This window comes from Heterocephalus glaber, unplaced genomic scaffold (assembly GCF_053883595.1).
Source record: "Heterocephalus glaber isolate CG9 unplaced genomic scaffold, H.glaber_assembly_v1.0 deba00001472, whole genome shotgun sequence".
In the NCBI taxonomy this organism is placed as follows: Eukaryota; Metazoa; Chordata; class Mammalia; order Rodentia; family Bathyergidae; genus Heterocephalus; species Heterocephalus glaber.
In genome coordinates, this window is record NW_028258315.1 from 49,095,818 (window position 1) to 49,118,725 (window position 22,908).

General features: G+C 36.9%; 1 protein-coding gene across 9 annotated transcripts in view; it reads left to right on the top strand.

Annotated features, from left to right (window-relative positions):
• Mitf (melanocyte inducing transcription factor) overlaps positions 1–22,908 on the top strand; it is a 222,621-nt gene that overhangs the window by 87,458 nt on the left and 112,255 nt on the right. The gene's annotated exons all lie outside the window — the stretch shown is intronic.

The window sequence follows — 22,908 nt, forward strand, 5'->3', positions numbered from 1 at the left end:
CAGGCTTGTAAAATTCCCTTGATTTGAATCTCACAATCAGTCAACAAATGTTAATATAAAAAATATATGGACGACTATTAGAAAAGCAGAATGACATGGTGAAAAGCATACTCTGGAGAGGTTAATCTGGGAGTTTTGCATAATTGGAGGGGGTGCTGCAAAGCCAGCAGAAATGGGAGGATGCGTTATGGGAATGGGCAAGAGCCAGAAGTGGAACAGTTGTACAGGAGTGGAAGCTGGGTGGTGCTCAAGGTATACTATCCCCAGCTTTACAGGGTACAGCCAGTCTCCCAAAGCAGCTATTCCAGTTTTCACTTCCATTGGCAGTGACTGAGAGTTCTGGTTGCTCCTTGCTCTTGCCAACCCTTGTGGACTATTGCTGCATAACAAATCATGATAAAAGTTACCAAGTAAATACAATACCTGTCACGTTATTATCTCTCATGACTTCTGTAGATGAGGCATTCTGTTTGCTTTTTGTTTTTACAGACAAGGTCTTGATATGTAGTACAGGCTAACCTCAAACTGGTGGTGATCCTCTTGCCTCAGCCTCCCTAGTGCTAGAATTACAAGTATGCACCACATGCTGGGCTCAGGATCAGGCATTCTGGAAGGCTAGGTTGGCCAGTTCTGGCTCCAAATTTCTCATGAGGATGTAGACTGATGGTGGTTTCCAGACTTTCAGAAAGAGGAAACTGTTGGTAGCCAATTTATACCTCTGCCTGTCATCTTTCTCTATCACAAAGGATAAAGCTGGGCTAGACTAAAGTAAAAGAGGCCTCTTACCCAAGGTCACAAAAGTTCCGGTCCTTCCAAGGAATGACATGAATATTTTTTGAGCATTCACTGTGCAAGGTGCTCAGTATTCTTTATGGGTTGTTTTATTTCCTTTAGTATGATCTTTTCTTCAAGAAATTTCCTAGATAGGCCATCCAATCTCTACACTTTCCTCTTTAGTTTCATCTTACTAGCCACTTCATCACCTTTGCAGCTATCCTCCCATCTTACACTTCTTATTTGTTCCCTGTCCACTTGCCTTCCCACAACTTCTGGCCCTAAACTGAAGGTCCATGACAGCCAGTTACGTCTCTTGTGCAGATGAAGGAGGAGTGTCAGATGAGATCTGGAGACGTGGTGAAATTTGAATTATCCATCAAAACCAGTAATCTTTTAGTACAATTATATATGGAACTTTAAAAAATATGGGACTTTTGAAAATGTAAATATAATCTAATTATGGAACAAGCTTACACTGAAAAATTATTCATGTTTTTTTTCCCCGAAACTCTCACTGGATATCTGGTCATTTTGTTTGCTAAATCTGGCAACTCTAGCACCTGGTATTTAGCAGCACATTTAACCCAGCATAGCTGCTTAATACATGCTTGAATGAATGACATAGTAAATAGTTGAAAGAGTTTCTTTCTCTTGAACTATTTGGTGAGGTGCATATTATTATTTTGTGGATTGAATGTTCAAATAATCTAATTAACTTGTTCATGGGCCCCTGCCCTTTAGTACAGCATGTGCATGAGAGTCAAATTTTGAAAGCTACCCTCTTTGACTTTCAGTTATCTATCTATTCTTTACATCATGATGCCTTACTTACAAAAAATTTCCTCCTCATGGTAGTCAGATTTCTCAGTTGTACAACAGAAAGCTGAACCCTCACTAGGGTAAGCTGAAGGAGAGTTTATTAACAGATTCTTAGGAGCTCAGGATCCCTGGGAGGCCAGAGGACCTGGCCAGAGGTGAAGTGGTGAGGAGCCACGCACCATGGCGTCATCACACACAATAGACCACACAGCCAGGCCCCCAAAGCTTTCTGGGTAGAGCGGCTCCTCCTCCTTCTGCTCTACTGGGCCAGGCTTGCCTGCCTGACTGGCTGTTTTCATCCTAGCTGCAGAGAGTCTGGGAATGTGAACATTTAGCTTCTAAAGTCAAAGCTACTTCTGTCCCCCTGTAAACTTGTAATAAAGGAGTTCTTCAAATGCAGAAGGGTCTTTGCTAGGTAGCCTAAAAGATGATGTGTGTCTACCCGACACTACTGTTGAACTTTGGCACAGTGGCTTCTAATTTTTTAAACAGCCCATTGCTTTCCACCTCTTTTGAAAACTGGAACTGTGTTTGCTTTAATTTTTAAAATGTGTCTACACATTACTGAGCCTGTATTCCCAGGAGGCACTCAGTACACGAACAAGTAAAAGCTTGGCTCTCTATATGATTGATTACAGTAGGGGACTTTAATCCTGTTCAGGATTTTCAAAAATTTCAAAAATTTCCTATCGTGAACATTTGTTATGAAAATAAAGTTTTCAAAGTTTATTAATAACTGGGAGAAAAATATAGGTCAGAAATCCCTTATCTACAATTCTGAAATGGAAACATGGCAATGTTGAAGGATATATATATTTTTTCTGATTTCCTCATTTGGCAGAATTACTTGACCTGAAATGACACAAGGCTATTTATAGTCATTATTATCCTACCTAAATATTCATATGTTTCCCAACAGAAATATCAATATGCTTGATTACAAGCTATTGCCCTGATCTCAATGAGGTCTCTATGTATGACCTCGCCATAAAATCTGGAAAATTCTGATGTTTAATATTCATCACTCCCTAACACTTTTTTTGAAGTATGTGTTTGTATGTGTATACACACCTGTGTAATATATTCATAGGAATTTCTGAAAAGATACATTAAAAACTGTCAACAGTTATTACTTTTTAAAGAAAGGATTGGATGGAGAAACAATGAAAAATTAATTTTTGTATTCTTTAGTATTTCTAATACTTATTATACTAAAACAGTTGCGTTTTTAAATGCAAGAAAATAGGATTGAGTGGCAATTTTACTATACTTAGCATAAAAGCAGTAATACTGATTTTCAAAGATGGTTTGCTCACTAGCCGATGTCCTTACATATTAGTTCAACATTACTGACTGTTCACGAGGACCCAGACAAAGTTATACAAAACAGACGGCCTCCTGCCTTTTGGACATCTGTGCACACTTTAGTTGCAGGGAATTCATATCAGCAAAAACACTGAATTGTCTTTAAAAAAAAAAAAGACACTCAAATATGTGACCAGTAAATTACTCTCCTCTTATTAGTGATGGATTTGGCATGTTTTACGGAGTCTGGGTGCTTACTCATTCTCTGTACATTTGCAGAAGTTTTTAAACAAAAGCCAGATGCATATGTAGCCACAGGGGTTAGTAGGTGGATGGGAAGATGAAACCCACTGAGATTTGAGAACACTGATTTATAGCTGTGTTTTGGCATATCAACAGGCTACTTTTCTGAATCAGCCTATAGGATGGCTTCCTAGGGTAAGTCTGATTTTGCTTTTGGGGTTTTATAATTTAAATGGTAATGACAATCTAGTTGCCTTTTGCATTGAGTTGTTTAAATCAACAGTGGCTACATTTCTTTGGTGAGAAGGACATTTATCAGATTTTAGCATATTCTGTTATTTGTGCTTCTGGTTTTCATAGCTTTGCCTCAGCTTCTCCTAATTTTTAAAGTCGAATGCCCAAGTCCTGAGGGGATTTGCAGTGGGAATTGCAAAGGTCATATGTTGGTTCTGTGGCTGTCATGTAGAGAACAATATGATTGAACCAGAGCTCTTCCTGACCATATTTTTAAAGAGAAAGTTTCTAATAAATTAGTGTAGCACTCTTTATGTGTTTGTCTGTGACCTTAAAAATGGTTTAGATTTTGCTGAGTGGCCATTACTGATGTTTTATGACAAGTAATAATATCCTCCACCTGCACATTTTTTTTTGCACTGAAACAATGTCATGCACCAGTCAATGTGAAGTTTATTTATTTTGTTTTAAAGACACTTGCAACAACTTTCAACATTAGAATAAATTTCTCAGTTTTGATTCCATAGGATGTTGATTCTTGAGGTCACAAAAAGTAAGAATTTGCCATGCTCTGACAAATAAGCTTTGTAATAATTGCTACTGAAATTATAAAAACATTACTTTTCCACTGAAAATGCCCCTTTTCATTACCTATAATTCTAGGAATAAAATCATGTGATTGGCTTTACATTTAACCATAACCATTTTTGAAAGGCAGTTTTAATTTTGCGACTCCTTTCTTTTCTGCCGCTGTCTAGTACAGTCAAGGACTTTATCTTCTTGTATCTTTTTAGGACACTCTACTGAGTAATGGAGTTCAGAGTCTCTTTCTAAATGAAAGTGCCCAATTGCATCCTCATCACCCATGGGCTGGATGTCCTCCTTTCTTCCTTCCTCTCTAGTTTAAGGAGGTCACTGTGCAGGGCTGGGGCACGGCTGTGCCCAATAGCTTATTCAAGTGGTAGTGACATCTCCATGTGGCCTCAGCAGGGAACTAGCCTCCATAATGTACAATACCTACAAAAGAGAATATTGATCTTCTCTGAATGTAGACTTACTTGAGGGAAGACTCATATATAAAAAAGTAAAATAAATGAGGGAATTTCAGTTGGTATTTAAAAAATGAAAACATTTACATTTAGACCTTTAAAATAAAAGCACTTACGTCCTTAGTGCTGTGGCTTTCACATAGATATCTGCACTCACTGAAGTCAGCAGTCCAGTGCAAGGGCTGCATGTACTTTATGGTACATCTTTCCCAACGCCAGTGGTTCTTGAATGTTTGGGGTAGAGGTAAAAAAGTATCTGTCATTCACCTGGTCAGTAAATTAGAAATTTTTTCATGCTGATGTAAGCCAGGTGTGAGGGTGTGAGATAAAAGATGAGCATGTAGAGAGTCCTGCCTTGCCAAGGGTAAACTCAGACCATGTTCCTGGACCTGGCTGCTGCTTCTCAGAACCGTGGTTCTCTGCAGTGAGATGTGTTCTGGTAGAAAAGTTGTGGGGTTCATTTTTACCCCTTCTCAAACACAGTCTTTGCAGAAACACTTCTGGGGGTGTAAGCAGGAGAATCACTGTGAAGTTGGAGAAAAGTGAGCTGGAGGCCTGAATCTATCATGTCACACACACACACACACACACACACACACACACACGCACGACCACTTTGAAAGGGACAGGAATCATGATGGAAGGCTTAACTCCCATTTGAAAATTGCAACAATAATAAGAGACTTGTCCTTTTCAATGAGAAAAAAGGAAGAGTATAATGTGATGGACAGCAGCCCCTAATGGAACCAGGAGATCCATTGGTGACCTTCTCCAGTGTCTCTCTCCTCTATTCTTGAACTTCAGTAATAACCTACTAAGAAGATTTATTTAAGCAGAAGGGAAAATCAATTATCAGTGATTGCAAAGCATATGATTATATGTATAGATTATCCGAAGTCCTTTAATTTTGTTCTGTTGCTTTCATTTCTTAGTAAATCTCAGCATCTTCTAAAAGGTGTGTGTGAGAGAGATACATAAAAGCTTTGTACTTCAAAAAGTAAACTTATACAGATAGAATGACAGTTGTATTTCATATTTTGGAAGAGAACATTCAAGACTGGGCTTAAACACACACACCTAGGCACCCACATTATATGTAAATGGTTGTATATCTCTCTAGATATATATGTGTATACTTATACCCATATATATATGTTCCATATAATTCATTAGCTCTTAAATCCATATTCACCAAAAACATCTTTAAATAGCTGCTGAAAAAAAAAGAGGAATTTGTTGGCAGTCTTTAGGACACTATAATATGTGTATTTACTACTTAAAATATTTAAATACAACTTTGTTTTGTGTAATTTTGGTGGTACAGTATTTAAAGAGGTGACAGATAATAGGGCAGGAGGCATTTCTTCAAGCTATAATTTTCAAGAGACTAATAATACAAGGCCATTTTCTTTTCTGAATGTGCTATTTATATAATTTATATTTTTAACAGTTCTTAGCATTGGAATGAAAATAGTAATTAATCTTAAGGGTAAGAAATGTTGCTGCTGTGCCAAATTTGGAAACTGAGAAATCTCCTTGCTGGTTAAGCAAGGTATTGAATATTCTAATTTGTATGTCACAGCACATAGTGCTACACAGATAGGATGTGCACAGTTATTGTTAAGTGATTGAATCACTTTGGTAATGCTTTGTTTTTGTCTTAGAAAAGTGTATGGTATTTAGAAGTAGGCCAATTACAAAGCAGTGTTAAAATAAATAAAGCAAGTGAAGTAGTGCACATAGCATGGATAGTCGTGTTTTAAGTGCAAAGAGGTGAAACTGAAAGGAAAAATACCCAAATGTTTGCATGTTAAGATGATAAATGGTATATATTTCTGATGCATTTGTTTATTTTCTTTGGCTTTCTTCAGTGAGCAAATGCATTGTTTGGAACCTAGTACTTTAGTGACATACATTTAACTTTACATAACTCTTTGTTTTTTTGTTTTTGTACCGGGGATCGAACTCGGGACCTTGCACTTGCGAGGCAGGCAGCAGAACTACTGAGCTAAATCCCTGGCAACATAACTCTTAGTTAAATCTGGAGTTAATGAAATCATAATAAATATGACACACATACATTACAATGTAGGTGGTGTCCCCGTACATTTAGTAGCATTCTTGTGAAAGTTCATTTCTTTGAATAATATTTTATGTAGATTCCCAATATAGTCAGTTTTGCTTTAAAACAGCATGCGTTTCTAAAAAACAAATCATATGCCAAATTATAAAGGAAATACCACAGGGTATATAGGAAAAATGGGTTTAGGAACACAATATTGAAAAACTTTAAAAAAAGAAAAAATAGGAAGCTAGTAAAAAAGAGTAAGGAGCTTTACACTTGTTAAATGGTTAAGCATGTATAAATACAGTAAACTTGGTACTTTTCCTTGCGTAAGACCTGGAAGTTGCCTCAGAAGAGTTCCACCTTATGAATTATGAAGTGGTAGAACGAAGCTTAATTGAAATTGCTGAAAAATTGGAGCATTAAATGTAGATGAGTGTGGTGAATAACACACACAATAAACTGAGGTGGTTGATAGATGTTTGAGATGTGTGCATTTTGTCTTTTCCTGTATTGGTGCACTGTTCTTTATTTACCTAGTGTTTCTTGTGGGCACAATCTTGCATAAGCAAATGGCATTCATTGGGATTCTGTTCAAGTTGTTCCCTAATAGTTGCATTGGAACAAATTTGCATTTTCAAAATAGTACTGCAACAGAATTGACTATATATGAGATAGATGAAATGTAGGTACACTTATTCTAGATATGCTAAGATCCCAGTTGGGAGCCATCCTCTCCATCACCACGCCAGTGGTTCTATGGAACATCTCTGTGATGAGACTTGATCATTTCTTTGTTCATGACCTGGAATAGACACAGAACAGTCTTTTCTTGTGGTTGTACGTGATCCTCGCTCTGTATTCTTCCTTGGCTGATGACTGGGGGCATTTTTAGCTTCATAACTTGCAGTTCCTTTGCCAGATGGGCCGTCCGATAAAGTAAATGACCTTGAACTTAAAACAACATAGAATACCACACTCCAGGTCTTTAACAGGGAGTCTAACCTTTAACACTGTGCAACTGAATACTTATCACATGCTACTGTGAAAAATCAATAGTTATAGATTATAACTTGGAGAATAGAGGTTCATCTATTTCTCTTAAATACATAAAACAATAACAGAGGAAGGGTATGTCATTTGACAAATAATTTTCCAATGAGGAAATGTATGAGGAAGGTGTAAGAATTCTACATTTATTAAAAGGTAATCATTGGTTAAAAAGCACTTAAGAGACATTTGCAAAGTCAATACCTGAAATAATTCAGACCTGCAGAAATGTCTGTTACGAGACTTTGATATGCCTGAGAATTTCTGTCCCTTTCAGCCCCCAGCAATTACTTTTACTAAATTATATTTAGTATTATGTCTGAGCCCCCTGGAAGATCATAATAAGATAGAGACTTGTAAGTCTTGATGGTATGAAGTGCCTGTCTTGTGGATGTTACAATATCCTCTTTATGAGCACCACTAGAAGAAGTGTCTCTGATTTCAATACCACAAATGACTGTACTTCTACAAGACTCTGAGTTTTTATTTTATGGATATAGTTAGTCATGTAACTGATCATGTCTTCTTCCTCTTTACAGCCACAGACATATTTGCTTTGAGCCACACATTTTTTTGAGACCAAATGAAAAACCATTTGCCAACTTTGGAATGAGAAGATTTTGCATGAGTATATTTGAATTACCAACATCTACTGAAAAATCAGATCTGCCCACTTTGGGCTCATATGTCTCCATGGCAGCCATATGAAGTATTGCCATTTTCCTTAAAGTAGAACAGGCTCTCTTCAAATTGTTTTACTCCTTAACTTTGCTTGCCTGGACCTTGACGATGTTAGACTCCAAGCCTTCTGGCTCAGAAAGCAATTTATAACCCATCTCTAGAAAAAGTGTAGATTCCACTTTTCTCATTTGTATATTAATCATTCCTGAGGTCATTTTCTTTTCCTTGAATTCTCTTTCCTTTGTCCTATTTTCTCTATCTACTTATTAATTTTCTTTTATTGTTTCCTCTTTGGATGTTATGTACTTTTTCACAAACTGTTTTAAAGTCCTTTTGGGAGAAACAAGTGTAAATAAATAAAAATAGGTATATGACTTTACCCCTGGAGATCAATTTTATTTTTTTGCCTGGCAAATTTTAAATGATTTCAGCTTTTTCTCTGATCTCTTCCTGAGTGCACTTGCTTTCTATTACCATTCAGGGTTCTGCAATTTTTTGTTGGTTTAATTTTTAATGCTTTAAATTTTTAATATTTTGGAGAAGCAAGTCCTAACAGAGAGCGAGAAAACACAAGGGTTTGAGCATACAGTGTTGTTTTGTGTCTAAGATTGGTTGACTTTTCATGATCTTGCATTAAGAACTGAAGAGCTAAGTTAGAATACTTGTTCATTTAGGAGAAAGTATTAAGACACTACCAAATTTTCTTAGTGGTTTTTTTACTGGCTGCAAAAACCATGAGGAAACAGCATTCAATATCACAGATAAGGGCACTGCTGCTGCTCTTGGAAAAATTTTTGGACAAGACAGTAGTTGCTGCTGGCTGGAAACCTATGTCCATATGAATGCTAGATGTATTCAGTGTACCCTGAGTAGTGTTGAATACAACTGAGTTGATCAATGTGTAGAATTATCATTATTCACATAAAATTCTGGAATTCTATATTTCCTTGAGAATTCAGAAGACACAATAAAAGCCAGCCAGGATTCATCCTTGAATGAGTTTGGGTTTATTTCACTGCATCATCCTGTCCTCCTTTTGATTCCATGACATGGAAACTGAATGCCACATGGCCTATATCCCTCCATTTTCTTGCTGTATAAGCCATTGTTATCTAATGCTTGGTCTACTACCCCTACTGATCAGGCTGGTTGAGTATCTTTTTTTTCCCATTAAGTTTATTGGTACATTTTATGTATACAATACAGTTACATTCATCATTGGGATCTTGTACCTTTACGTGATGTATCTTGGTTCTTATGTTTTCCCCATTCTCCTGCTCTCCCTTCACCCCTTCCACCCTTCCCTATTTACAAAGACTTTGTTTTCATTTTTTCCTTTTTTCTTATTTTTTCTTTTCCCTTCTTTCCTTTCCCTTACCCCTCCCACTTTCCCTACTCCTTTAGACCTTTTCTTCCTATTTCACATTATCGATTATACATTTTGATCCTTATTTACTTAGTTTTCCCACCACAGAAACAATTCGGTATTTACACATGTGTGTCCTATTTATTTCACTTAAGAGTATGGCCTCAATATGCATCCATTTAGCTGTAAATGTCTCTAGTTTCTCATTCTTTATGGTTGAGTAGTACTCCATTTTATAAAAAAACCCACATCTTCTTTATCCAGTCTCTAGTTGATGGGCAGTTGGACTGTTTCCAAGTTTTAGCTATTACAAACTGCGCCACTATAAACATGGGTGCACACATATCACTGTCATATGACTCTTAATTCTTTTGGGAAGATACCCAGCAGAGGAATAGCTGAGTCAAATGGGACCTCTAATCCTAGTTTTTTGAGGTATCTCCATACTGATTTCCATAGTGGTTGCACCAGTCTGCACTCCCACCAACAATGGAGAAGGGTTCCTTTCTCCCCACACCCCTGCCGTCATTTGTTATTGGTTGATTTCTTGATAGCAGCCATTCTTTCTGGGGTAAGGTGGAATCTCAGTGTTGTTTTCATCTGTATCTCTGGAATGACCAGTGATGTTGAGCATTTTTTTCTTATGTTTATTTGCTGCTTTTACTTCTTTGTCTGAGAAATGTCTTCACAATAGCATCCAAAAAAAAAAAAAAAAAAGGAAAGAAATATATAGGAATCAGTCTAACAAAGGTAGCAAAAGACCTCTACATTGAGAGCTACAGCACTCTGAAAAAAGAAATTGAAGTGGATATAAGAAAATGCAAAGACATCCCCTGTTCCTGGATAGAAAAAAACCAATATAGTGAAAATGGCCATACTTCCAAAACTGCTATATAGATTCAAAGCAATCCCGATTGAAATCCCAGCAGTATATTTCACAGAACTAGAGAAAACAATCCAAAAATTCATTTGGAACCAGAAGAGACCTAGAATAGCAGAAGCAATTCTAGGCAACAGTGACATGACAGGAGGTATCACAATTTCCAACTTGAAACTATACTACAAAGTCACTGTGATAAAAACAGCATGGTACTGGCAAAGAAACAGACCCGAGGATCAGTGGAAAAGATTAGAAGATACAGAAACAACTTCAGACATGCTTAGCTACCTCATCTTTGACAAAGGAGCCAACAACTATCCTCACTGGAGGAAAGATAGCCTTTTTAATAAATGGTGCAGGAAAAACTGGATTTCAACCTGCCAAAGATTAAAACTAGACCCCTATCTTTCACCATGCACTAAACTAAAATTAAAATGGATTAAAGATCTAAATATTAAAACAGAAACACTAAACTTGCTGGAAGATAAGTTAGGTAAAACTCTAAGACATTGGCATAGGAAAAGACTTTATGACCAAAACCTCAGTAGCATGGGAACTAGCACAAAGAATCAACAACTGGGATCTCTTCTTATTAAAAAGCTTCTGGTTGAGTCTTTTAGTGGCCGGCACTGAACTGGCATTTTTAAAAATGTTAATCTTTGGAAGGTTGTAACTTCTTGAGCAGGAGTGGTGTGTGTGTGTGTGTGTGTGTGTGTGTAAAGACCATGCCTTTCTTGCCAGTTTCTACCTGGTGACAAGTCCAGTCTCTAGTTCTTGATGTTTAGTGAATATTTGTGCAATTCCTGGATGGACACGTAAATCGTTTAAAAATAATGTAAAGCTATGTCTTAGCTAAACTAAATGTGTATCACAGTTCCAGAGATTAAAGACAATGAAGATAGCTAGTCTTGTAGCATGCATAAAAGGAATTTCTCTTTAGTAATGATGATTCCACATATTCTGTACTTAGCACGACACATCTTCAAATCAAGTTGGGGACTCTCAGGATCTAGGAAAGGGTCGTGAGCTTCCTCAAATGATGCTGCTTGAGGGCACTAGCATAACTGATCAGGAAGCAATCTCTCAAATTGACCTAAATGTGGGTCATGATCCAGAAGGAAAGTGGGAGGTAGATTGAAGAAAAATTGTGTCTTTGTTGTTCGTTGGTATATCCCAACTTCCAGCATAGGATTTGTGAGCTCAGAGTAAGACCTTAACAGATAATTGTTTTTTTAAAAATATATTTATTGGTACATTTTAGGTATACAATACATTAACATTTATCATTGGGTGTTTATACCTGTACATGATGTATCTTAGTTCTTATTTTCCCCCATTACCTGTGCGCCCTTCACCCCCTCCACCCTTCCCTATTTACATAGATTTTTGTTTCCATTTTTTTCTTTTCTCATAATTTTTCCTTTCCCTTCTTCCCTTTCCCCTTCCCCTCCCACCACCCCTACACCTTTGGACCTTTTCCTATTTCAAATTATCAATTATTCATTTTATTAACAGATAATTGTTAAGGAGTGAGTAAAATCCAAGCAAACATGTATCTTCTCAGTCTTCATAAAGCTGTGCTGGAGGCATGCTGAAAAGGTACCACAGTTAATGACCTTTCCAAATTGGACACACTAGAACTAGGGAAAATTCAGAGACTAAAATGACATCAAGGGAAATTGGGTCTAGAGCTAGTTAAATAGCAGAGCCTGATAGTTTAACTTTAAGTGTTATGTTTATAACTCTTAGAGTGTATTACTCACAGAAAAGAAACACCACTATCCAAGTGTCCTGGGGATATAGCTCAGGAGTAGAGAGCTTGCCTAGCATGCATGTTATCTGGGTTTGATCCTCAGCACAGCACCAAACAAAAGGAAAAACAAAAAGAAAAAAGTTTAGAAGTGGAAATGTGAAAAGAATACACATAGCTAAGTGGCCTTTGTTAGTGGTGTTCGTACCAGATTGATGATCGTTTCTAGTAAATGTAGTTTTTTCACATGTGAGAGGTGTGAAATGGAGAGAAATGTCCAATTCATTCATAACTCATATTTTTTGTTTTCTTCCATACACCTCAAAGACTGCTTTGACTCAGTGTCTTAAAACTTTACCCTATTTTCTAAAGCCGTTTGGGAACTTATCAGGAATCCTTGTCTGGATTCGGATGTGAGTTTTTTTGTCATTGTCCTATTCCCATTCTCATGTGCCTCACAGACTATCAGCTCTTTTCCTCACATTCATGGCTAATGATGTGTTAGCAACATTATTCTCTGTCAGCCTCCGTGCCTCCTTTTGTCCCTACATCTCTTTCTCTCCTGTTCTAGGACAATTGGATTTTCTACTACTTATTTTCATTGTAGATGGAATTGAACTCATTTACTAGTCTGCTTTTGGCAGAGAATATATTAAAGGAAGATTAAAGTTAAAGGAAGTTTGGTGAATTTGTAATAGTTTGTGGGGTTCAGAGGGGATTGTTTTGAGCCCTACATTTTTCTTTCATGTGTGCGCTTTAAAGTCAGGGGAACATTGTAATTTTTGTAAACAGTATGTGCATAAATAGATGGCAGATTGTCAGAAGTGCTGGCCAGTTTTCTGGGAAAGATGAAAATGGTTGTGCTTCTCATGACTTTATTTTTCCAGAGCTGACTCTATGGCAGTATCACTCTGGCAAATATTGGCTGGCCATGGAACATTTGAAAGAGCAAGGGTTTTGTGAGTGTTCTGTCTACTACCAAGGCTGAGGAATCAAAACAAATTATCTTCCACACATTTCCTTCAGCACTCACAGAGAGACTCCAGATAGGTTTTTTTGTTAGCTCCTAGAGAGCATGAAGAATTTAAATTATTAATGAAAGCATAATGATTAAGAATTGAGTAGAATATTTTATACCACTTTGCTCTTTCTCCATAATAATGCTGTGGTCAGAATAGTGACAGATGAATGGGGCACAGAAGTCTTCAAAAATATATGTTCTAAAAGTCTTGTTATGGATGTGATAGTTATGAAAATAATATATGGCATTTGTTTATCTTTTCGTGATGCTACTCGTTCTTACTTAAGAGCAGATACTGACGATGTTAAAAACAAACAACCACAGACATCCCAAAGGCAGTCATACCCTCACTCAACCTTGCCACCATCTCTAGAATAAGCTTCTTCAATTTTTGTGTGGTTAATGAGAATAAATAATAGGGCCCAAGTTGTCAGGGAGAGTATTTTGAGATTTGGCTTTTTACACTGGGATTTTAACTGGGCAAAAGTCCTTCTAGAGTACCCGTGTGTCTAAGAGTGTAGAAGGGTGGCCCAAACAAATCCAGGAGCTCCATGATGTTACTATTTTGGAGGACTTCCTTTTATGAGACCATATTAACATCAAATATTAGTCCATGATGACTATGGTGGCAATGGTGATAATGTTGTTAGTGACATTATGCTTATGCTTCAGCTTATGCTTCAGCATGCCAAGTGTTTGCCATGCATTATTCCTTTGCCTTACCCCTCAGACTGTAAGCTTGAGACTGTTCTCATCCCCATTTTGTAGATGAGGAAACTTCAGCTTAGCGAAATCTAGTACTTTCCCTGTGGGTGCTCAGTTAGTGGGAGGGAGGAACTTGAAATTGAGGCCACTTTTTTCTGACTCCAGAGCCTGGGCTATACCTCATTCTTACCACATCCATTCCACATGCCTGGAATATTTCAGTGGCTTTTTACCTATTTTCTTGCTTCCTTCTTTCCTCTTCAGCTCTCTGTCTTTCTGTGGCATGGAACTTGGTATCATTGGAGATCCTGTTCTTTCCTTCTTCACCTGGTGCATAGCTTTCAGTCTTCAGCACTTCTCTGACCTGGAATCTCTCCATTGGATTCTCACAGTAGTACTTAGATCATCCAGGGATTCGTATCTTGTGGTTCTAGCATTCCTCTGAGTTTTGTGTGTCTATGCCTGTGTGAATGTTCTCTGGAAAGAGTGTCCTTTTCACGAGTCTCAGTGAAGTATTTGACAAAAAAGCTTAGGATATTATTGTTGATAGAATTTTCCACTCTACTACAAATGATGAGTACTTAGAGGGAAGGAATGTATCTTACTTTGTTTTCTTGAGCGGATATGATAATATATTTTTTGAGTGTCTGGATGAGTTAATATATTCACTAGTAGTAGTGAATGGGGGTAGCATAGTCTGTGGGTTAAGAAGATTGGAGCCAGATTCAAAATTGTGCCTGGGATTGAATTACTGCTTTGCAGACTCCTCAGCAAGTGACATAATCTCTCAAAGCCTCCTTCTCCTTATAGGTAAAGGGATACCATAATACTATTGCAGAGTTGTTACTGAAGGTTAAAATAAGGTACTGCATGTGAAATGCTTAGTGTGGATACACATGGCATACCTTTCATAGTTAGTTGCTATTGTTATAGTTGCTTAGGGTCCTTAAAGAGGCCAAAGGAAGCAGTTCTCAAGATTTTTCTAGTGGTTATCAGAGCATTACCCAACTTCAAACCAAAAAGCATTTTTGTGCCCTTCTGGAATCTTTAAGGTTTAGTTAGCATCACCATGTTCTTGTTAGTCGATGGCAGGTGCAGGACAGCCACCTCCCTGAAATATTGCTCTTAGGTGTTTGCTTTCCCTATAGCTGTGACCCTAGCCGTACAGTGGCTCAGGCTCCACAGACAGACACCCAAAACACTAGCTAATGGAAACTTTAAGTTGTGGACACTCTGCCCCCAAGGAGTTAGACATATGCTGTTTGTGTTTAAATCAACAGAAATAAGTGCAGCTGTAGCTGCCCCTCTGCATAATTGTTGAAGTAGTCCTTTTCCTAGCATGTTTGCAGAGCCCCCAAGGGCTGCTCCTGTCCCTGGCCAGCCTCTCTGTGTGTCTCAGGTGAGTGCAATAGGTTGGGTAAAAGAGGCCAGCTGGATGTCATCACTTACTTACACAGCAATGATGAGTACTTCACATAGATGAGGACGTGAAAGTTATGTGTTGTTGTCCAGGCACAGGGGTCATGGTGGCAAAAAAGAACCTGTAGAAAGTGGCCTCAGATGAACATTTCTGAACTGGGACCCCTCATGCACACTATATATAGTAAAGGGAAGTCTCAGTCTCTTCAAACAGCACATTGTGAGCTGGTTTTCACAGACATAGGGAGGGAGATTTTTCACTTATGCTCTTCCCATAGTTTTTGCTGTTTTTTTTTTCTGTTTTGGTCTACAATTTCTTTTTATCATTGGTAACTATGACTTTGGCTGAGTCACGTGCAAATATTCTTTTTTTTTTTTAAATAAGTCTTAAAAATGGAGAGCACCTTTATTCATAATCACCAAAACCTGGAAACAGCTTGAACATCCTTTCACTGTTAAACAAGCTGTGGTTCATCCATACAATGGAATACTAACTAGCAGTAAAAATCAATGAGCTACTGATGCCCACAGCAACATGGAGGAATCTCAAATCTTCTTGCTAAGGCCTGTTTGGTGTATGATTCCATTTATATGGCATTCAAGGAAAGGCAAAACTATAGGAATAGACAGCTGCGAATTGGTTTCTAGGAGTTGAGGGTAGGGGAAGTTTGACTATCAAGTGACAACACAAGGAGGTGTTTGGGGTGTTCTGTGTCTTGACTGTAGTGGTGGGTACATAGCTCCATGCATTTCAAAACTTATAAAACCATACAGAAATAAAGGTGAATTTTAATGTTTATAAATAAAAAAGAAATAATTATAAAAATGATGATAGCATCTATCAAACATGATTACACCATAGAGAAATGATTCTTTGAAAGCAGCAATACATGTAATTTGATTTCTATAAATTTAGAAGTATAAATGACTAGTTGCCGTAACACACAGCTTTATGAGGAGTCTTACAGGAAATCCTGATTCAGGTGCTCAGTGGTGTAACGTCCTTTAGTAAATCCCCATAAGCAACTATATGATAATTTAAAGGTTGTAATTGTATTATGAATGTTTGAGGAGGAAGGAATATATAGTTGGGATCAGGGGAGATTATTGTTAAGAAAGTGAGGAAGGTTTGTCAAGAAATAGCCTTAAAGAATGGATAGATTTTTAAAGGTATTTTTAGAAAACTTTTGATAAAAGTGTGTCATTTCTACAGAAAAGTGTGCACATCTTATGTGCATTGCCTGATGAATTTTCATGAAGTGACCAGCACCTAATCTACAAGATTGGGCTTTACTAGTACCTTGGTATGGCCTCTTCAAAGTACAATCACTATTCTGACTTCTAACACTGTAGATTAATAATGGCAGAGTTTATTTAACTTTATGCAAATAGAGTCATGCAGCTTTCACTCTTACATTTCGATTATTTCATTCAACATTATGTATATGAAATTCATCCCTTGCTGTTTTCTGTGGCAGTAGTCCATTCTCAGAATATTCTATTGTATGATTGAATCACTATTCTACCGTGGGGCATTTGGTTTGCCTATAGATTTATATTATTCTGAGCAGTGCTACCCTGCACGTTATTGCTATATGGCTTTTGGTAAACATTTCAGTAGTATAAATGAAGAAGTGGAGTTACTTGGTCATTAGGCATGTTCATTTAAGCTTTGGTAGATAATGCAGTTTGCCAAAAGTCTTTGAATGAATTTACACACTTAGAAGCAGCATAGGAGTGTTCTAGTTGCTCCATTTCTCACCATCATTTGGGAATACATCTCTTTACTTTATTGAAGAGAGTGTCAGGTTTTGGATAGAAAGGAATAATAAGTGCATGAAGAGTACTCCAGGCAAGAGTGCAATGCAGGCAAGAGTGTACAACTAGAATCACAGTGTAAGTTATTCATATGAGTTGGAATCACTATAATAATTAAGTCTAGAAAAGCAAGTTGGCCCTTGACTGCAAGTCTAAATAAAACATTTAAAATTTGTTCATTATTTATTGAGGAATCATTAATTTTCTTAAAGTAGCTGTATGAGAACAGCAAAACCCTGCTTTACAAAACATTATCGAGTTGTACATGTAGGTTGTATTGGGGGAAGTAGGCAGAACAGCTTAGTAGTTCACACCAGAACAGAACCATAGTGGAATAATTGTGAGAACAGAGGATATGGAGTTTGGTGATTGACAGATAAGATATATTACATGACTCATCCATGGAGCAGTAGGGGAAGGAAGAATGAGAGGTACCTCTGACTCTGGGGGACCTTAGCCAGCTAGGACAATTCAGTATTGTCATAACTTCATGTCTTGAGTTAAATTTACTATTTTAATTTCTTTACTTCCCTTCTCCTTATTTGTAATGTTTTTATTAATACGTGTCTTACATACATAAAACCCATCAGTTTATTTTAAAAAAATAAAATGAATAACCACGTACCCATCATTCCTCTTAAATATAGACTACTCTGGAAGCCTCTTCATTGATCACATTTTCATCTTCACTATCCATGGAGAGAACTGCCATGGTGAATTTTCCTCTTATCAGTCCTTCACTTTCCTTATAATTCACTATTACTGAATATACGTGCTTTGGACTTTAAATAAGTAGAATAGTATTCTGTGTATTCACTCAACATTTGTTTTAACTTTATTCGTGCAGAGGCAGATAGTTGTGGTTCAGTCATGCTGACTATTGTGTTGTGTCACTAATCCTCAGTTCAGTGACCTGTTTCCTCTTACTCTTTAATCCCTTGACACATTGACCCAAATACCATGGCAGATGTGATAGACTCAAGTACATCCATGTACTGTATTCCACAGACTTCAAAATTGTCTTAAAAACACATAGAAAGTTTTGATTGATAATTTAGTGCTTACAGGGACTTGGAACTACTTTGTTTTCTGTGTGGGAAAGATGCTTGATTTATGATAAACTTGGGCACTAATGAGATATGGATTCAGACATTCTTTCTTGTGAGCCTACCACATGCATTGTGGAATGGTTAGCAGCATCCCTGGCCTCTACCCACTAGATTACAGCAATGTCTCCCTCCCATATGTGAAAACCTTAAGTATCTCCAGGCATTGTCACATGATCCCTGCTTAAGAATCACTGCTCTGGACCTTCCTTACCTGTGGCTGTAACTTTCCTTTCACTTTCCTGCTGCCCACCCCAGCCCCAGGTTTGTGCCTGTGAACACTGGTACTGTCTTTTTTCTTTGGTGGTGGACTTCACTTGATTATCATGATCAGCTCTCTCTTGTTCAAGTTCCTTAACAGCCTCTCCCTGTGCAGGGGCTCTTTGTTTGCTCTCATGGACTGCGGGCCTACCATCTACCTGTGTGCAACTCTCCTAACCCCATTCTGAGCCTGGAGGTGGTCTTTACTTCATAGATCTCATAAGATGACTGTGCTCATTGTAGTTATGAATTACTACCATTTCTGCCATGGGAGGGGGGAAGCGTGTATATTTAGAATTATCATCTAAAAATCTATAATAAGTACATGTTAATAAATCACAGTTCAGAATACCACTGAATTATAACATGTACGTATTTGAAATACATTTTATATACACAGTATTGATCCTTTGGTAATAATTTGGGCATAAGAGTTATAGAAAATAGGCAGAATGATAAAATTATGGGACTTTTTGACCTTTAAAATAAAATTTTAACCCATTTGAATTAAAATATATTTAGGTAGTGCAGACCTTTCCTGTAACTCTGCATATGGATATTTTCTTTTCAAGTAAAACACAAAATCTGGATACAAATTCCAAAGCATTATAGAGTTGGCTCCATCTAGTGTATGAAAGTAATAAATGACTGGGTGAAAAATCTACAGTGGGAATCTCTTCTGCTATTTCATCGTGAAATTAGAAGAAATCAATCAGAAACAAAACTGTACTATTGGCATAATTTGTGCCACAGAAGGTGACTCAGGCACCAGTGACTTTCACAGACCTGGAGAAGTTTTCAAAGGTTGAAACATCAACCTGAGGCATGCCTGACATTTCATTCTAACAGGCTTGCCTTCTTTTCTGGATGGATAGCATGTTTACAGGCACTGTCAACAAAAGTGGCATGTCACTTCCATTGTGATATTCTCAGCCCTTTTTGGCCAGGTCCCCTCTTCTGTGTGGAATCATATCTGAGAGTGTTGCTCATTTTGCACAGCTAGTGAGAGATTAGGGTTCAGCCCTCTTACTATGATTTCAGACCTCTACATGGTTTTATTTTGTCAGACTGAAATTCTTTATAACTGTTAGCATCTCACAACATTTCAGTAAGCCACTATTTCTGAGCCCTGTTTAATCTTGTTTCCATTGAAGGATTCTGACACATTATCTCAATTAGTGTTTTCCCAAATTTTAGACATTTTCATATAAACTTTATTAATTTTGCTCCCAGATAGTACATAAAACTTAAACTATTAAACATATTTTAAAGGAAATGTTATAACCCATGGAAACCACTAATTGAAATCCACTATAGAATGAGTATAATGAAATTGAAAGAAAATGGTTAGATTCTTGTGAGGTATATATTGTCTGGAGCAGCCAGATTCAGAGGTCTGAGCCTTTTTCTTTTTTTAAACAAAGGGCAAGTGTTGAGAGATTAAAAACTTACCAGCATCAGAGACTTTTTCCTGAGATGAAAGAAATGTGAAAGGGCCTTTTTCACTATGTGACTCCATGGTTATTTAATGTGGAGTCTGGGTGTCGTGATTTGAAATCATCTTGAATCCTACACTTTGGGAAACTGCTCAAAATTCACTGTCTTTGCCAGAGGAAACCTGTCATTTTCCCCTAAAATTCTGAAGACCTTCTTTCCCCTAGAAAGCCCTTTTTGAGTAATTGTTTTCTGAGAATCTTCTTACTGCTCCCATTGACAAGTATAAATTGTGCTGATATGTTGGATTGTATTTTTCCTTCCTTATAATTTCACATTTATTTCATGTCTTTTCTAACCAGGTTAAGTTATTTAAGGACAAACATTCTTTCTTTTTAGGTAGATGTCATTGATTTAACTCATGCTAGGTATAAATATTCAAGGAAATTGGTTTTATTCTATTTGTTTTTGTTTTTCAATGTCAGATCATGGTCAGAGGTGACTATAAAAAGCTCCAGGGTCAATTAACTCATCACTTAACTCATTGATAAATCATTATTGAATGCCTTCTCTGTGGAGTTGTACATGGTTAACCAAGAATGAAGTGAACTAGACTGAGACAGTTCATGCCTTCATGGAATTCAGAATGTAGTATGGGGTGTGGGGTCCAGGCAGGAAAGAGACAACAAGGTTCTAATTTTAGAATCACTTTGCTCTTGTGATTGTTGGGTAGCTTACATAAACTTAAATCAGGCAGCCATACTAAGAAGATTGTGGGTTTTGGACTTGCAAACTCCAGATCAGTGGCTTATTAATATCTTCACTTGGAGGAAGTTACCTCACTTTTTGCTCCTCAGTTTCTTTATTTAAATAAATAAATTAAATAACTGTGAAGTGTGATATGCAAATATGAGGTACAATTATCAATGTGTCAATATGATGGATCTTCTTTGTCTCTTCTGTCCTCCTGCTTCCTTTTTAAAATGAGGCAGAGACATGATCTCATTGTTTTTTCAAATTTCTAAATTTCCTGTTGACACACTAAGTAATGAAAATGCAGTTATCCTTGACCTAGTATTAGGAACCAAGCATCCTTTTTTAATAAGAATATATCATTGTGGGTTGTGTTTAACAATTACAAATCTATGCAATTTCTAAGTTGTCTATTTAAATTAACAAATGATTTGAGCATTCAGAGTTACTCCAAAACATTTCTTCTAAGAATCTGAGATCCAGCCAGACGTGGTGACTAATGCATGTAATCCCAGTACTCTGTGAGGCCGAGGTGGAGGGATCGCAAGTTTGAGCTCAGCCTGGGCAACTTAGTGCTTTAGTGGAACCCTGTCTCACTAAAGGTTGTAGCTCAGTGAGAAGGCCCTACATCCAATCATTAGTACTGCTTAAAAAAGAAAAAGAAAAAAGAGAATCTGAGATCCATTATATATCATGGATGTATGTTAACCATATTGAACAGTCCCTATGCCACAATAGATACTCAATACATATTTATATTGAATGAATATTAACAAGAACATTTCAATTCTTCTTTTATTATGATTTTGTTCACAACTTTTAAGATAAGCCATTATGTTTTGAAATTACAAGTAGATAAGCTTGAATTGGAATGCTTATTCTATCTGTGTTAACACTCTGGCCTATAATATCTAGAAGTTACTTTATACTCAGTAAATGTTAACATGAAAATTAGGCAGCATTGCTAAGTATTATATTTTTAAGGACACAGAACTTACTCTTTAAAGCAAAGATTCAATTTTTCTTTTTATCACTTCATGTCAGTATAATTTAAAATCACATAGGCTATTGATTTAAAATATTGATAATTTTAACTTTTACTATAGATATAAATATACACTTTGATTATAGGCATGACTCTCTAGTGTGTGAATTAGATACAGAGAGCTAATGTGTATTGAGTTTATTATGATTGATTGAATTTAATCAACACACAGGATGAGTTTTTCTGCAAATATTATTTTTCTCCTTTTAAACCCTGTTTGCTCAGCCTGTCTGAAACAGGATGTCATTAGTATAAGAGTGAGCTTGAGATGCTTCAAGCATTTGGGAAGACTTCATTAATGCAGATTTAGCATAAGGTGAATTACTGAGCTCAAAGAGGTTTGATTTGTTCCAGTTTTGCTTATTTAAATACATGACTTCTTGCTTGACCCTCATATATGTTTATGTATATGGTAGATATAAAAATTAAAAACATAGTTGACAAAATGAGCCAGAACAGATGGTTCCTTGTGCTAGAATTTTGTTTGCAGCTAAGGCAGCCACTGAAAAGTATAGTTGAGAGGCATCGTTCACCATCAGAAGTTATGAGTAACCACCATTATTTGAAACTTAATTATTCATTATTAATATATTTTCACAAATTTATCTAGACTTTTTTGGAATTTTCATATATATTCAATCTGTACTACTTCTTTAGTTATCAAGTTTTAAAAACTTCCTAACATTAGTTGTCTCCAGATAAGAAGTTTTGTTTGCTCTAGAACTTAAAGCTCTTTGCAACAATAAAGGCTGACTTTGTATTACCTAAAAATGTTCTGAAATAGAGTCTTTGTTTCTTGCATAACATGGATTGGGTGATATTTTTCAAGCACTGTGCTAAGTACTTCTCAGCTATTACCTTGTTTTTTCATCATTTGGATCTCTGAAATCGGTAATATTAATACCCCATGTTATCCATGCAGATCTGAGACTCAAATGACTTACCCAATATGCATACCCAGTTGGAAAAGGGGAGCAGTTTATATCTGGAGAGCAAAACAGTTACTCACGCATTTATAAAATAGAGGCTCAGAGGTTTTCTGCTCATGGATTGACGCCTGTACCCCAAATCCTTAGCACATCTTGTGTAAGACAATGTTTTCACACCACCTTCCACAGTGACATCGT